The sequence below is a fragment of the Gorilla gorilla genome, chromosome 7 (genome assembly GCF_029281585.2).
Source record: "Gorilla gorilla gorilla isolate KB3781 chromosome 7, NHGRI_mGorGor1-v2.1_pri, whole genome shotgun sequence".
Classification (NCBI taxonomy): domain Eukaryota; kingdom Metazoa; phylum Chordata; class Mammalia; order Primates; family Hominidae; genus Gorilla; species Gorilla gorilla.
In genome coordinates, this window is record NC_073231.2 from 18,716,169 (window position 1) to 18,734,963 (window position 18,795).

Below are 18,795 nucleotides of genomic sequence, written 5' to 3' on the forward strand. Positions count from 1 at the left end.
TGTCTTTTTCAATATCTGATGCACATCACGGAATCCTAAATATTTTAGGCTGATATTACTAATACTGTGATTTTTGAAAATGTTTGCTCAGGCCATCCAGTACTGTACCATCTGATGAATAAGCATAAGGGAAAGAATGTAGTTTCTCAGATCAACATTACTGTTCTTAGATATTTCACACTTAAAGTTAAATCGATAATGCAAGAATAACATATCTCTTCAATAAAGTCCCTGGACCTTCTAGGTTTGCTTAATCATATTCTGTGATTTTTTATTAGTTAGTATAAAAACTTCATCTAATAATTTGTGCCTGCTTTTCTGCATCTGTTTATGCACTAACTGTACACAAACATTTGATTCAACTAAAGCAGTATGAACATTTTGTTCAGGGGTCAACTGATATTATTAAAATTATGAGTCATTTAGATTTGATTACTTAAATTTGATTAGTAAAGATTTCAAATGTTCTGTGTTTTAAAAAATGCACTGTTTTCTTATTTTTAATTGTAAGACATCTATGTGGGCTAAAAGAAAGTTTAATATATTTCCATGAACAGGAAAAAAAAAGTCTGCTTGCTTTCTCCTAAAAACTCTATGTGACTAAAAAAGCATCTAAGAATAACATTAGTAAAGTAAATGCAATGGGCCATAATAAGAAAAAAGATTACATCTGGTAAAAGGTCACACCATGGATTTCACTTGATTAGCAATGACAATCTTTATTATTTCCTCCTGTGTCCCACACAAGCTGTAATTAAAATTATTTCATCTACCCCAAAATACAACTTAAATATGTAGGAAACAAATCCTATTATCATTAAACTTCTTTTGCAGTGTTAAGCCTTCATAACTTTTATGAAAAGGGAAATAAAATTTATTAGATTTACATAAGTCACTTAATTTTTGCTTTCATTTATAAATATCATCTTATTCTATCATTCCAAGATTGCACACAATTTTATTAAGAGGAGTGACACTAAAATTTCTAAAGATGTTTCTGGAACCATTTTGGAGAATGGATTAGGGTTGTAGGGAAACAAAGCAAGATATAACTGTATTTTAATTATCCAAGTTAGAGAAAAATTCATGAAGTAATATTAAAAACCATGACGGCATGTAAAATATTAACATTCAGGGAATCTGTGTGAGGGTACATGGGAACTCTACACTATTTTACAAATTATTGATGATCTTACATAGTTTCAAAATATAAGTTAATAAAATGATTAAACAATAAGCTTAGGTGGTAAATGAGAGCTTTGGCAGATACCAGTTTAAAACGAACAAAACTGGGGAAATACACTCATATTAAACACATTCAAAATAAACACTAAGTCTCAAAATGCTAGAAATTCTGCATTTTGTTTAGCATATACATATGAAAAGTATTTTGAAGTATATCACATTTTTGTCTTTGCAATTATACTCTAATGAAAAGGTACATTTCCAGCCAAGGATGCTGTGTCAAATATGGCATAGATAAAAGAAACAATTCATTTATGTTGATAAGAAAATACATCTTGTAAAAGTAAAAGGAATTATTAAATTAAGCTCAAAATTGCTACAAAGTCAGAAAAATGATCTGAAATCATTGATTTTATGATGACTTCTGTATCGCACTGTAAACATACAACATATACAAAAACCAAATGCTACCTAAATTTGATCTAAAATTAAAGTTATTTGAACGAGATCTACTTTTGATTTCTTTTCATGCTTCAGATCAAATAAAACTATCTCCTTAGCATATAGAAATTATTACTAAATAAAATTTTAATGAAAAAAAAACCTGAAAGGAATTTTAGAGGAATTTCTATAATTTAAGCCAACTGAAAATCTCCAAAAAGGTTTCGACTGGTGATTTTTTTTCCCTTGGGTAGCATGGAAATAGAAGCACTTAAACATAATTCCTTTGACCCTGGTATATGCTGCTCAAAGCAGTCTGTGTATCCATGTATAACTGTAGAAGATCATGAGGAATATTTTAACAAAACTAAGGGCTCTCCATTTTTTTCCCATTCAACCTTAATTTCATCATGAGTTAATGTGAAGATATAAGTGCCACAAAAAAGAAAATAGCAACTATTATTTTAATACTTGTTAGTCTTCAGTGTTGAGCAGAGAAGTGACCTGCTATAAAGCATTTTCATCACTAGGAAGCAACAAAAAATTAAGTAGGTCTTAAGCCAAGATTCTATAAAAAGGAAATTCAAAATACCTTCTTTAGAACTACGAAGGCAGGATGAATTGCATGAGTTGTGATTTTAACACAAGCCAGGCAATGCAATTGCTCCTGCTGCTGACACAGCCCCATCATTACTCTAACAGCTCTTCTGAATACCCAGCAGTATTCACTATCCATCTCCTGGTTAAAGATGTCCACTCTGTAAGCTCTGCAATAGAGTTATCTCCTGCAGGACTTCAGAAGTCTAATCAGAGTCTACTGACTCTCATTATAACTAATTTCTGTCATCTTGGGAGCACACATGAACTGCATTTCTTCACTATCACTTCATTTTCAAGACCAGGGTGGGGGGTCGTCTAGTGCAGTATCATTGCATATCTCTGTCTAAATATGACAACCATATTTCCACTCAGTTTTGGGGCAACCTATGTCAATGTGGGGACTCTCTACAAGGCACTTTGCTACAAAAGATCCAAACAAGACAGAGAAAAATAATTACAAGTTATAAGCTATTTCTTCAATAAAGATAATATTTCAATATTTGGCCTCATTCTTCCCCTAGGGAAGTTTGAGAACCCTAGCATCTGACTTTCTTCTCTTCTCTTCTCTTCTCTTCTCTTCTCTTCTCTTCTCTTCTCTTCTCTTCTCTTCTCTTCTCTTTCTTTCTTTTCTTTTTTTTTCACTTCTTGAGCTCTTCTCCTGGAACAGTTGAAAGTCTCTTTACTTTCTCCTTCCCATCCGAGATTTAATACTGTTCTCTATCTCTCACCACGACTTACTAAAAGAAAACATACTAATAATATGAGCTTTATCATGCTCAACTGTGTCATTGAATGTTCCCCCCTCATGTAAGGTTTGTACAGGGAAATTGCTGCCATGAGAAAATGTGTTTGTGAACGCTAAAGAGCTGTTATACTTTCTATAGAGAAGATGTAAATGTGGAAGTGTGAATTCCATATCCTTATCAGGAGGAAGATGCATGGAGAAATGAATGGATAAAAACAGAAAGAGAGCCTCTATCGCCAGGTACAACTCTTTTGTTTGCTTTGCTTTGTTTTATCCATCACAGATATTTTTAACTGAGTCATACATCTGATTGCTGTACTCTCCATTCTAAATGATTCAAGATGAATACCACTAACGTTAATTAGGCCCACTGGACATCTTTCACTGTGAGAGAATATAATTTTAAAGTATATGTATAGATGTTCTATCTGGTGCATATTTCGAAATATCCCTTCTCTGCTGTTAGAATAATTATAATTATTGAAACATGTCAGCTTGTCCCCATCCTACATTTGTATTTGCTATTTTAACTTATTTTTATCATGTCTCTGAATGCTTTTGATGTTTAGTGAAGGCAATCCCTAAAATGGATTTTTTGTGCACAACTTTATGTCAGGCTGTATTTAAATCTTTGAGAATAGAAATATAAATAACACACAGGGCTTGTTTTATGAAACTCTACAGTCAAGTGGGAATGAATAAAACATCAACACATGTATTCAATATGATGTAAATGAAGCAAGAGTAGAACATTCTAGATGTCATGGGTGAACCAAGAGAAACTTAACCCAACCTGTGGAAGTGAGGACTGTGGCCCTCTTCTAGGGTTTCTGTGGTGAAATTACTAACATAAGAAAAGTTGTTTGTGAACCTAAATAGCTGATATACTTTCTATGGAGAAAGTGTCAGAGCAGATGTTAGAAGAATGATTATAACTTTTCTCCTTAAGCATAACACAAAAAAGCCTTTCTTGTAAAAGCAAAACCATCTACCAGCAGCTTTTCATTACTGGAGCATAAAATCTTGGCTATTGAGTGGTGTAAGTGAGGCAGAAGAGTTAGGCATGAATTAGGTTGTAAAAGATGCTGTATGCTGTGTTAAGGAGACAGCTGGACTTTATCTGTTAGGCAATGAAGAGTCTTACATATATTTTAAGATAGACCAAGTGTGCATTCTAGATGGTTCCCTCTAATTGCAATAGGAACGGTGGATTTGAAGTAGGCCAATTAGAAAGCTATTTAAATTACGTGATGGTTAATTTCATGTGTCAACTTGGCTGGGCCAAAGTACCCAGATATTTTGTCAAACGCTGGTGTCGTGGTGCTGAAGAAATATAATTCAGATAAGATCAACATCTAAATCAATAGACTTTGAGTAACGCAGATTATCTTCCATAATATGAGTGGGCCTCATCCAATCAGTTAAAGAATTTAAAAGAAAGAAGACTGACTTCCCCAAAGGAAGATAGAACTCTGCCAGCAGATTATCTTCGGACTGGAACTAAAGCATCGTATCTTCCCTGGGCCTCCCGCCAAATGGCCTAACCTGAAGATTTGGGACTTTTCAGCCTCTAATACACAACCATGTGAACCAATTCTGTAACATCTCTCCTTGTCTCTCTCTTTCTATATACATCCTATTGCTTCTGTTTGTGTGGAGAACCCTGATTAATAAAAAGAACTATAGAAGAGACCATGTAAATGTCCTCAATAAAATTAGGGAACTCAGGGGTCAGGGAAGGCTAGAGAGAAAAGGAGGCAAGTTTTATTCTGGGCAACCTCCAAACGAGAGGATACTGGGGAAGACTGGTGGGGTTCTCCAGCAACTGTTTTTTTGTTTGTTTGTTTTTCATTTTTTGCTTTTTTTTAAACTTATTTTAAGTTCAGGGGTACAAGTACCGGTTTGTTACATAGGTAAACTTGTGTCATGGAGGTTTGTTGTAGAGATTATTTTATCCTCCAGGTATTAAGCCTAGTAGTTGTTATTTTTCTTGATCTTCTTCCTCCTTCCATCCTCCACGCTCCGAAGTCCCCAGTGTGTGTTGTTCCCCTCTATGTGTCCATGTGTTCTCATGATTTAGCTCCTATTTATAAGTGAGAACACGAAGTATTTGGTTTTCCATTCCTGTTAGTTTGCTAGGGATAATGGCCTCCAGTTCCATAGCAGCCTGGAATGCAGAGATGTCAGATAGAAGTCCTTTGTTAGCTTGTTTGCTTTAATTTAAAAATAGAGGTGGACCAGTAGATGAGATCACCTAGGAAGAACATGTGCAGTGAAAAGAGAAACAGGTGAACACAACAGGCTGAGACAAAATTTAAGAAGCCTGACAAGGAAAGAGCCTATAAAATAAACTATGAAGAATTTAAAATTCAAGGGAAATCCAGAGGAAATGACATAAAATAAACTAATTTACCCCAGCAGAGAAGGTCCTTTGTGTATGTATAATATGACTCTGCAGTGCACAGTGCTTTTCGTTCAAAGATTGGTACTATGTTTTTACTCCTAGAAGATAATGGCTATTTTCTCTGCTTAATTTTTTTTTTTTTTTTACAAATTTCTATCTTTTTGTTAGGTTTATAAATTATTATCAATCTCTGTCTTGGTGTTGACCTTTTTTTCATTAGAGGTATCATGAGTATTAATATCTACTATGAGAATTTTTATGGCTGAATATTACCTTTCTAACACAAACTTTCACCTGCCTTTGAGTTTTTTACTTTGTTTCTTATTTTAAAAATTTATATTCTAGACTGGATATCTGTTACATTATATCTCTATATCTTCCCTCTTTACAATCTTTATCTAACCTTTCCACTGATTCCCAGATTTTGGGGGTTGTTTCAATGCCTTTATTTCTGTCTCATTTATTTAAATTTTCTCCAAAAATATCTATATTTTAGTGTACGCAACTTGATCACATTTTCACTTTCTGTTTAACTACTTTGTTTAATTTCATAATGTCCTTATGTTAGCGATCACATATCTTATTACATAATTCCTTTTGATTTTATATTGAGGATAGTAGTCATTTGTAAGGCGTTCTGCTTCATAAAATAATTATATTATCTCATGGAAAGAATTTTTATCCTCATAAGTAGTACATTATTGTTCTCTTGTAAAATAAACTTTTTACTTGTCACATGTTCAATTTTGGAGTTTTTCTTATTCATGAACAAAGAAATATTTATATTTGCCTTAACTGTTCTTTACTGCTTGTTATGATTGTTTAGTTGATGTTAACTTCATTTTTTCACAGTTATATCAAAACAAGTAATGTTAATGTTCTTATGTATATATATGTATATATAGAGATGATAACATATATATGTATATATGTATATATAATACATAAGAACATTAACATATGTGTATATATAAAAACACAACACATACACACACATATATTATATATATCAGATATAAATAAACAGGTGTAATTTTCTCTAATTTTATTTTTTAAGTTCCGGGATACACGTACTGAATGTGCAGGTTCGTTACATAGGTATACACGTGCCATGGTGGTTTGCTGCACCTATCAACCCAAGATCTAGGTTTTAAGCTCTGCATGCATTAGGTATTTGTCCTAATGCTCTCCCTTCCCCTTACCCGCACCCCTGGCAGGCCTTGATATGTGATGTTCCCCTCCCTGTGTCCATGTGTTCTCATTGTTCAGCTCCCACGAGTGAGAATATGAGGGGTTTGGTTTTCTGTTCCTGTGTTAGTTTGCTGAGGATGACAGCTTCCAGCTTCACCCATGTCCCCTCAAAGGACATGAACTCATTCTTTTTTGTGGCTGCATAGTATTCCATGGTGAATATGTGCCGCATTTTCTTTATCCAGTCTATCATTGATGGGTATTTGGGTTGGTTCCAAGTCAATGCTATTGTAATAAACATATGTGTACATGTGTCTTTATAGTAGAATGATACATAATCCTTTGGGTATATGCCCAATAATGGAATTGCTGGGTCAAATGGTAGTTCTGATTCTAGATCCTTGAGGAATTGCCACACTGTCTTCCACAATGGTTGAACTAATTTACACTCCCACTAACAGTGTAAAAGCAGTCCTATTTCTCCACATCTTCTTCAGCATCTGTTGTTTCCTGACTTTTTAATGATTGTCATTCTAACTGGCATGAGATGGTATCTCATTGTGGTTTTGATTTCCATTTTCCAATGACCAGTGATGATGAGCTTTTTTCCATATGTTTGTTGGCCACAAATATGTCTTCTTTTCAAAAGTGTCTGTTCATATCCTTTGCCCACTTTTTGATGAGGTTTTTTGTTTTTTTCTTGTAAATTTGTTTAAGTTCCTTGTAGATTCTGGATATTAGCTCTTTGTCAGATGGACAGATTGCAAAAATTTTCTCCCATTCTGTAGGTTGCCTGTTCACTCTGATGATATTTTCTTTTGCTGAGCAGAAGCTCTTTAGTTTAATTAGATCACATTTGTCAATTTTGGCTTTTGTTATTATTGCTTTTGGTGTTTTAGTCATGAAGTCTTTGTCCATGCCTGTTTCCTGAATGGTATTGCCTAGGTTGTCTTCTAGGGTTTTTATAGTTTTCTTTCTAATATCTTAACCCTCATTTATAATCCCCAAGAAATGCAGAGATTACATTTGTCTCTTTCATTTCATCCCCACCAGGAGAAAAGGGCACTATCAACAAAATTGCAGAATTATGGAACAAAGAAGAAGATGAAAATTCTTTTATTCACTAATGACTTTTTAGTATATTTTGGAAAAGGAACAGACAAACAAAAGGAAACCTTATAGGGACACTTTAACTAAATTTTCTATCCTGTACTAATATTTGGCCTTAAAAGCATAAAGGAGATTTGTCCATCCTGTTACTTAGAGCACTGACCTATTTATACACAGATTCTATTTCCTATTTCTGAACTAGTGGCAGTAAGGAAATAGATTGTGGACTCTCTTAAACCAAGTTGGTATTCCTGGCACATAGTTTTAAAAGCTACTACATCACTTCTCTCCATTAGTTAGGATAATTGTAGAAACTTTTGCAGTGTTTTGGTTTATGTGTTTTTATTTGCATTATTTTGGGTTGTTATCATGGATTTTTTATTGCTGTATTTCATATTTAAAAAAATATCTTAAACAGCCATCATTTTTAGATCTCTCTGCTAAGGGTGCTATTTACGTTTAATCATCAAAGTATCCAATGAGTTAGCTATTATTACCTTTTTTTTAACAAATGTAGTTAATAACACTGACATATATAGGGCCTTAAAAACTTCTTCAAATTCATTCAGCAAGAAAGGGGGAAAACCAGTGATTGTAAACAAGCTTAAGTACAAAAACTGAGCTATTACACTTTGTGTTATATTGACTGGTTTTACTTTACTCTGTCTGTTCTGCTTGGATGTTTTATTTAGGAACATTGGCACCATTATATGTAATATAACATAATTATATATTACATGTATTTTCACAATTGTTCTAAGTATGATTAAAATAAAGCTATGTAAGTACTTCAGAATGCTTTGGTTTCTTGCTCCTAATACTGTACTAGTGTGATTATACACTTTGACTTCTTTCAGACTTTCTCTATTCAGGCTCCTCCTAGAAATTTGTTCAAATATTCTTTCTAATCTATTATTTAACTTTCAAAATTGTGATGTATATTAATTATGGTCTGGACATTTCTAAGTATCCTGTAACTCTGCTGAGTTCTTAAAACACAGTTTACCCTTCACTAAAATCATTATTACACAATGATTGGGTAAAAATGAAGTCTAGATAGCCTCCATCATTATCCTGGAAATGTAATTTAAAATACCCAGTTCACCCACAAGTCACAAGGGCACAAAAAGTATTGTGTAATGAGACCAAATCTCCTTCATTGTCCATGGTGCTGTAATCACTTAAGACAAATTTCTCAAGGCCATCTTTAGGTTTGATCACAACAGATATTTACTGTAAAAAGTGAGGAATCACGGATCCTACTGGGCCATCTTAGTTAAGAACTTGGACTACACTGGTTATTTAGTACTGGCAAGGTAAGATCTTTAAAATTATCACCTCTCTATAAAATAATAAATGAATAAATAATCTTAGATCTATCCAGTAAATTACACACAAGTACCATAGTAATACAGCATTTTCGGACTGAGTTCAAATTCTGTTTGACTACGTATTTGACTACTTAGTAGCTGTGTGCCTTTGGGTGAGTTAATTTAACTTCTAAGTCAGGATAATAATGACAACTCTTTCATTGGGCTTTTAAGAGAAATGAGTTAATGTGAATAGTCTCATTAGCTATAATTATGATTTATAATTGTCATAATTATGCAATTTAGTATTTATTTGGTTATTTCAGTAACTGCAATGAAATAATTTCCTCATTATAGTTATCCACCAAATAAGAGATTGTACTGGATGCTTTTTGAATAAAAAGATATAGTTCTAACCATACAATATTATATGATTCTGCCCACCTATGATAACATATGGATTCATATAAATGGAGTAAATGAAGCTACCATTTAAGAAAATCAAAATTTGTCTTTGGAAAACTAAAATCATTTGATTATATTTACTGCTTTTGAATAGATACATTAATACATTAACAGTCATTGTCTCAGACTATGTTTACTTGGAAACAGAATTTCTATTTATCTCTAGTGGAAATTGTCCATTTATATTCAATATTCATATGTCCTCTTAGACATAAATAAGTACATAATTTTGAATCAAAAATAAGTAAATATTTTTATACTATTTACCACAGGATATAGCACTATGACAATTTTTATATATTCATTACTGATTCCATTAAAAATTCAAACAAGACACACTTACTATTACATTGTTAACCAAATGGCCTGCATCCCTCAGCAATGAGAATTTTAAAAATTTTATTCTTGATTATTGATGTAGTGTATATTGTGTTCTTATAAGTAGGTTTATGGGCTGGGTGCGGTGGCTCACGCCTGTAATCCTAGCACTTTGGGAAGCCAAGGTGGGCAGATCACTTGAAGTCAGGAGCTCTAGACCAACCTGGCCAACATGATGAAACCCCATCTCTACTAAAAATACAAAAATTAGCTGGGCATGCTGCTGTGCACCTGTAATCCCAGCCACGTGGGAGATTGAGACAGGAGAATCACTTGAACCTGGGAGACGGAGGTTGTAGTGAGTCGAGATCACACCACTGCACTCCAGAATGGGCAATAGAGCAAGACTTCAATTCAAAAAAACAAAAATAAAAAAAGCAGGTTTAAATATAGCATTCAAATACACAATAAGGAGGGGATTACTATAAGTAAAATTAAATCATTGGCTCAATCACTGAGATAGATATAGTAAATTCCAAGTCAAGTCTCTCAGATAATTTTCCGGAATATTTATGTGGGTAAATATGATTGGCCTTACAATGACAATATTATGAAGTATCAATGAATAAATGAAGACATAAATACAATGCATAAAGAAAAAATATTTTACATTTGATATTCAAGCTACCTTATATGATCAAATTTAATTTTAGTGTCATTCTTATCATAGATGCCCTGATCATTAATGCATAATTAAGTCTTCTGTATTAATTTTGCAGATTTACTTTTTAAAAACACAGCTCATATATAAGTTCAATGTTGTTTTTCCAAAGAAATTTTAAATAATAATTCAACGCAATCATGATTTTAGATTCATGAAATCTTAGATTATAATGGTTGGCTATCAATATTTAATAACCAAAAAGCTCTTTTTATATAATATTGCTTCCACTGATTTTAGGTGAATCTTCCCACACCAGTCTTCAAAGAATTTGCTTTTGCAATAGTTTAAATATTTATCAAATTAACGAATCCACGAATAGGGATGTAATAAAATGAATGTGCCTACTTTCAGTATGAGTAGAATTGTATGAAGTCAGAAGACACAGAAAATAAACACCTTTGAAAACATTAACAGTAAATTCAAAATAGCAGTGGATACTTCTCATCCCTGCTCTTCTAATGTTTTCCATTCAAAACTTACCTGACCCAATTTTAGCAACACACTCATCTTTCTCTGAGAGGAAATTTCTTTTTCGGTTCTCATCTACATAGGAAAAGCAATGGAACCCAAGACAGACGTAAGGCACCTGCACTTCAGAAAATACACATCATAAACTGTTCTTTATCCTACTCCCTGCCAGGCACAAACACTGGCCAATTAGTTTCTGTGTTTTAGCTGAGAGACCAAATAAGAACAAAAGGTCGGGAAAGGTCCTGATTGCTGAAACTGTGAAATTCTACTTGGAGCTTCAGAATTCAGATTTGGGTCACTATTTGGAGCACAGGAGGGTAGTTTTGAATATTTAATTTCCAAATACACTAAAATGAGAGTTTTTTTTTTCCTGTTGTGTATGTGTGTGCTTGTTTATGCATGAGAGTTTGTGAGTAAACACTACTTTGCTATCAGGAGGCTGCCAGGATCACTCTGGACTTCAAGGACAGATGATCTAAAGATACAATTTTGCTACTGAAAATACCAAATAGCAAGCTTCCAATCTTGATATTTCTCTACTTAGGGACACTTAAAAAGTGCAGGCGAAATGAATATAAAATTATCTAAGAACTAGGGAATTAGCAGTAGGGAATTGGATAGACTGAGGTGAATAACTCTCAGGAAAGAATTTTATCCACAATATTCATGAAACAGTTTACAGTGACTTTTTTTTAGAAGTAATAATATCAGCACTCACATGAGCATTTTGAAAACAGATGTCTTCTGATATCACCACCCATACTCTGAAGAAATGACACAAGGCATCAGACATAGACTTCAGACTGATAATTTCTGTATTTGTTTATAGGTTTTTTTATGAAACAAAAGTTGTATAAAACAAATTTATAGATAAATATTTATAAAACAAAATAGTAAGGGAAAATGCTTTGATGTATCTCACTGCCAGATATCTTACTGAATTTATCACTTCTTTAGAATGTACAGCTATATAAATGAACCAAAATCTCAAAGCTTTGTTTAAGTTAGATAATACAGTTGACCCTAAATATGACGGTGAATTGCCTGCAATGGAAAGTTGATATGATAGCACCCCCAGAACAAGAAGAGCAAAGTATATGTCTAGAAACTACCTATAGAAAAAAAAAAGAAAAGAAGAATTAATTTGAGTCACAAATTATTTTCTTCCACTAGCCATAGCATTTGAAAAATTATGGCCATACTGGTATAGCTTAACATATCTCCAAGCAGAGCTCTGCATGTACAGGTTTTTAACACAAAGACTTGAATTAAAGTCTTATTTCAAGATTTAAAAATGAAAGAGAAGAATTTTGGGGACAACATTCAACAGGAGGAATGACCAAAAAATAGGTCTAACTTTTTAATAATCATTTGTTTCAGGTAACACAGCAATATTTAAACTGTCAACAGCTGACTAGAAAATACTTAGAATACATTTTCTTTAACTAAGAAACAGAGAAATCAGACATTTACTTTCTACATAGTCTCCAATGAATAATACAGTGAGTTGTATTGAATTAGCTTTAACACTATGCATGCCTGGGGAATAACTCATTACATGTAATTCAGTGAACAAGTGAAGCGAACATATTTATTATTTATTTTTGATGTGACTGAGCAAGATATTTTATGTTTGATGTTCTCAAAAGAGAAGGCTAGATCTCTTCTAAATGCAGGCATTTGGTTTTGGTTGATTTTTATATTGGTGAAAGTTTGCAAGGCCTCTGCAGTTTTTGAGTATTTGTCTGCCTTTAATCTCAGTATTTCTCCATTTGAAAAATTATTACTGAAAACATTATTTAAAAAGTGTAGGCCAAATGAGTACAGAATTACCTAAGAACTAGGGGATTAGCAGTAGGAAATCTAATAGACACTGAGGTTAATAAAACTCAGGAAGGATTTTATTCGCAATTCTAACGAAATAGACCTCAGTGATTTATTTTAAGGAGTGGGGCATATCCAAATAAATGTGATGAGTCAATAAATAATGTTATGTCTGTCACAAATTTTGCTGAAAATAAGACATATTTGGAAATTATTTCAGTATAATAGCATGTAATATTGCACTTGCTACTTTAAAGGTGATCTTTAGGAGGAACTGAATGTATATCTTTTTTCCAGTGGGCACAGGAAGACAGCTCTTCACATAACACATAGATTGAATTCCAAGTAGAAATCTGGATTGGGTAAAATACATCAAAAATTAAATGAAAGAGGTTGTCCTTATAGAGGTTATAGTAGAACTACACAAGTTTGCTATTTTATAAGACTTATAAGTTTCTTTTGCATTTAACCAAAAGTAAAGGATATGCAAAAGAAAATTACCAAGGCAAATTAAATGAATGAAGCTTACCAACTGAGAAAGCAATGCCCTGTTTTAAAATATGTGTATACAGCCATGGACTGCATACAACATTTCAGTTAAGGATGGATCATATATACAACGGTGGTCTCATAAGGGCTGAAAAATTCCTGTGGAATAGTACTGATATTATAAATGTAATAACATCATAGTGCAAAGCATTACTCACATGTTTGTGATGATGCTGGTCTAAACAAACCTCCTTTGCTATCAATTGTATGAAAGTATATCACATACAATTATATACAATACATCATACTTAATAATGATAACAAATAGCTATGTTACTGGCTCATGTATTCACTGTACTACACTTTTTATCATTATTTTAGAGTATACTCTTTCTACTTATTAAAAAAGATAGTTAACTGTATAACAGCCTCCCACAAGTCTTTCAGGAGGCATTGTTCCGGCAACCCAGAAGAAGATATTGTTGTCCTAGGAGATGACAGTTCCATGCATCTTATTGGCCCTAAAGACCTTCAATGGGACAAGATGTGGAAGTGGGAGACAGTGATATTGATTATCCTGATTCAGTCCAGGCCTAGGCTAATGTATGCGTTTTTGTTTTGATTTAAGAAAATGGTTAGCTGGGCGCGGTGGCTCAAGCCTATAATCCTAGCACTTTGGAGGCCGAGGTGGGAGGATCACTTTAGGCCGGGAGTTCGAGACCACCCTGACCAACGTGGAGAAACCCCATCTCTACTAAAAATACAAAATTAGCCAGGCATGGTGGCACATGCCTGTAATCCCAGCTACTTTGAAGGTGAGGCAGGAGAATCACTTGAACCCAGGAGGTGGAGGTTGTGGTGAGCTGCTGAGATCACGCCATTGCACTCCAGCCTGGGCAAGAAAAGTGAAACTCCATCTCAAAAAAAAAAAAAAAAAGATTTAGAAAACAAAAAAGGAAAACAAAGAAGAGAAAATAGAAAAAAAGCTTATGCAATATAAATCCAAATACAGCTATACAATATTTTTTATGTATTAAGATAAGTGTCATTACAAAATAGAAACAAGGTTTAAAAATTAAAATGTTTATAAAATATAACAAGTTATAGTAAGATAAAGGTTAATTCATTATGGATGAAAGATAAAATTTTCTTATGAATTTAGCGTAGTCAACATTTGTGATATTTATTAAGTCTACAGTAGCAGGCAGTCATGTCCTAGGCCTCAAAGTTACTCACCACTCACTCACTGACTCACCCAGGTCAACTTCTAGTCTTGCAAGCTCCAGTCACAGTAAGTGTCTACACAGGTGTACCATTTTTTATCATTTATACCATCTATTTACTATACCTTATCCATACTTAGTTATGTTTAGATACACAAATACCATTGGATTACAATTGCCTACAGTATTAGTATAGTAACACACTATCCAGGTTTTTAGCCTACGGGCAAAAGGCTAGACCATATAGCCTAGGCCTTTAGGAGGCTATACCATATAGATTTGCGTAAGTATACTCTGTGATGTTCATAAAAGGATAACATTGTCTAACAACACATTTCTCAGAATGTATCACAATTGTTAAGCAACATAGGACGGTATAAATATATCACAGTAGGTGCAAGAATGACACCTGATTAGTCAGAAGGAGAGTTAAGTCCTTTCATCCTTATAGTACCAAAGGAAACATAATTAGGATGGCCAAGTTTGGCTTCTTGGCACCCAATAGGAAAATACAGGTTGTAAATTGCTAGTTACTTAGCTTGTTTCCTAGAGACTAAATTCATTTTAATATGCAAATAATTGAGGAATAGCATTAAAATACTTATTTATCAAATATCCAATGCTTCACAACTGAAGATTGGGTTCCTATACAGGTTTTTCCAGGTTAGCAAGAATTTTTCTTCTTGGGCTTGATACAATTTTTTGCAGATAGACACCAGAAAAGGGAAATGTTGCTGGTCTGAAATCAGGTGTATCTTTAGTAAAATATGGATTAATCTCATCTTGGCAGCTTTGAAAGTCTCCTTTCACCTTGAAGAAAATAGTTCGGTAGCTTTGAAAATTGAATACTTATTTCTAATTGTCTTAAGTAAAATGTAGCCAATAGCACAGAAACATGGGTTTTAATTGGCATGTAAGTATCATTATTACTTCATAAGATCTGTAAAACATTTAGATTTTCACCGATAACACTTTTTAAATTTTAAAGAAAATAAAGCCATTTTATATCAAGCATGGTGGAGTTAAATTCACAGATTTCCAAAGGCATTTTCCTTTTTATTTTTGGATTATAAAACATATACTCATTGAATATAAATGACCAAAAACACAAGCAAAGAATTGAAAAAAAAAAAAAACTTCTAAGAGTACTAATAGGATATTTACTATTTAACATCTAGTTTTTGGCTTAGTATCTTTTTCTGATCAATTATTTGTAGAGGCTTGAAGTGACACTGCCTACATGATTTTGAATCTCATTTTTTCACTTTGTGCTGTCCCACAAATGCTTATTCAAAACTATTAATATTCCTTGGACAATCAATTTTAATGATTAATTTTTCACATATAAATGCATTATTGCATCTTTAATTCTCCTTGTTTAGACCTTTACATTGCCTCATATAAAAATGAGATGCACTTCTTTGGACATAAATTTTTTTCTTCACCTTTCTGATTACTTTTTAGGGTACATACATGATATTGTAATTACCCTTTTAAGACCTGATTCTAAGAATGGTATAAATTTCAAGTTGTTCTTCAGAAACATAAGGAAAAATTCACTTGTATTACCAAATATGGCTAAACAATCATTATGTATTGTCATTATTTTAAATAAGATTTCAGAGTAGTTAACTTTAGATGGTAGTATATCAATTAATTGGAAAGTATATGTGTTGTATATTTGTATCTAAATAAAAATGCACACACAAGTAGGTATATACACATACATATTTAAGGTAGAGCTTTTGAAACATGTCTTATTTTTGTGACTAAAATTAGTGTTAAAAAAGAAAAAAATATATTTGCTAATTTGAGAAGCTTGAAAGTAGTATTTAAAACACTAACAATGCCAAATGCTGACGGGAATGTGAGGCAACAGGAACTCTCATTCATTACTGATGGGAATGTAAAATGGTACAGCCACTTCGGAAGACAGTTGACAGTTTCTCACAAAACTGAAAATACTCTAACCATGTAATTCAACAGCTGTGCTTCTTTGTATTTACTCAAACAAGTTAAATACTTATTTCCATACAAATATCTACATGCGGATATTTGTGATACCTGTACTTATAATTAACAAAATCTGGAAGCAACCAAGATGTTCTCAGTTAGGAGAGTGGATAAAAAACTATGGGACATCTAGATGATAGAATATTATTCAGTGCAGAAAATAAATGAGATATCAAGCCATAAAAAGATACGGAGAAACTGTAAAAGCAATTGCTGATTGAAAGAAGCCAATCTGAAAAGGCTACATACTGTGTGACTCAAACTACATGACATTCTGGAAAGGGCAAAACTTTGGACAGAATGAAAGAATCTGTGGTTGCCAGGGGTTGGAGAGAACAGTGATGAATAGGTAGAGCACAGAGGATTTTTAGGGCAGTGAAACTATTCTGTAATGGACTATAATGGTGGACTCATGTCATACATCTTTCAAACCCATAGAATGATTAATACAAAGAGTGAAGCTTAATATAAACCCTGGACATTGGGTGATACTGATGTGTCAATGTAGGTGCATCCATTGTGACAATGTATCACTTTGGTACGGGATGTTGATAGTGGTGAGGGCTGTGGTTCTGAGATGGCAGTGAGTACATGGAACATCTCTGTACTCACCATTAAATATTGCTGCAAAACTAACACTGCTCTAAAAAATAAAGTATATTTCAAATCCTTTTAAAAAGTATTTAACTGTTGTTTTAGTTTGCATTATTAGGATACTAGTGAAGTGGAGTCTATGCATCCCCTGAATCTTGCCTGCACTTGTGACTTTCTTTGGCCAGTATAATGCCAGATATTGAGGCAGACCAGTTTTGGGTCTAGGCATCTACAGATCTTATATATTTCTATACCTTTTCTTGGAACTTTAAATCTGCTTAAAATGGATAGTGTACTGGAGGATGAAAAACACGAAACTCAATCACTGAAGCCAACAGTGTAATTATGGCCAAATGTACAAATGAGGCCATTTAAACCAGCTAGCCCCAAGGTGAGCAGAAAGCTTACTGCAGATCCATAAAGGAGACCCTGCCAACATCAGCTAAGTCTGCAGGCACTGCCCAGTTCACCTACAGATTCCTGAGCTAAATGAATGTTCAGTGATGTAAGCCACTGGGATTCGTGATTTTTACATACCATTCTGGCAATGGATAACTGATACATTCTACCTACTTAAAATTCCTGTTATTATACAAAAAGTTGAGCATGCCTATAATTTCATAGACTATTTAAACACTTGTGTAATATACTATTTTTTTATTTGCATGAAGGTCAGCAAAATTATAGAAAGTACCATTACTGTATGATTTTATTACAAATTAATATGATATTGATAGTAGATAACGAATCTCAAGAAAAAAATGTGGCAACAGAATATGAAATAATGTTAAAAAAGACATTAAATTATTCTCATTGAAAAATTAATAGAAAAAATTGATTTCATTTCTCCATAAAAATTTACAAGAACTTATATGTGAATTTATTAAGTAATTTTCAAATAAAAGAATATTGCCAGGTAGGAAAACTGCCTTTTGGCTCAATGAACTTATGAATAACATCAACAGAAGAATGATTCCTAAGGAGGCAGAACAAATTTGGTCTATGTGTTAGACTATTAAGTATTCAAATATTAACTAATTCACTTATTAACCATGTTAAATTGTGAAAAAATTTTATTTTAAATATAGAGATAGATACTAATACGTATCTTATAGGAATGTCAGAAAAAAGAGATGAAGCACACTTTCAGGAGTACTTCTTCCTTTTCCTTGTTGACTAAAATTAGTATTTGGTTTCTTCAAGGGCCTAAGTATTCATACACTTTACATACATTTATAAAAGCTGTTGCCAGGTGCGGTGGCTCGCGCCTGTAATCGCAGCACTTTGGGAGGCCGAGGCGGGCAGATCACAAAGTCAGGAGATTGAGACCATCCTGGCTAACACATGGTGAAACCCTGTCTCTACTAAAAATACAAAAAAAAAAAAAAAAAAAAAAATTAGCCGGGTGTGGTGGTGGAAGACTATAGTCCCAGCTACTCAGGAGGCTGAGGCAGGAAAATAGTGTGAACCTGGGAGGCGGAGCTTGCAGTGAGCTGAGATCGTGCCAGTGCACTCCAGCCTGGGCGACAGAGCAAGACTCCACCTAACAACAACAACAAAAAAGCTGTTGTAGTCTAATGTGAATTTTGCTTATTTTATGTGGTACACTAATTACCTGACAGCAAAGCTCCTAGAGAAACGTGAAGTGTCAATATTTATTTTTAGTCATCAATCAGGAATGAAACACA

At 33.4% G+C, this 18,795-nt stretch overlaps 1 protein-coding gene across 1 annotated transcript in view; it reads right to left on the minus strand.

Moving 5' to 3' along the window:
* Nucleotides 1–18,795, minus strand: part of SGCZ (sarcoglycan zeta) — a 1,168,143-nt gene that overhangs the window by 450,747 nt on the left and 698,601 nt on the right. The gene's annotated exons all lie outside the window — the stretch shown is intronic.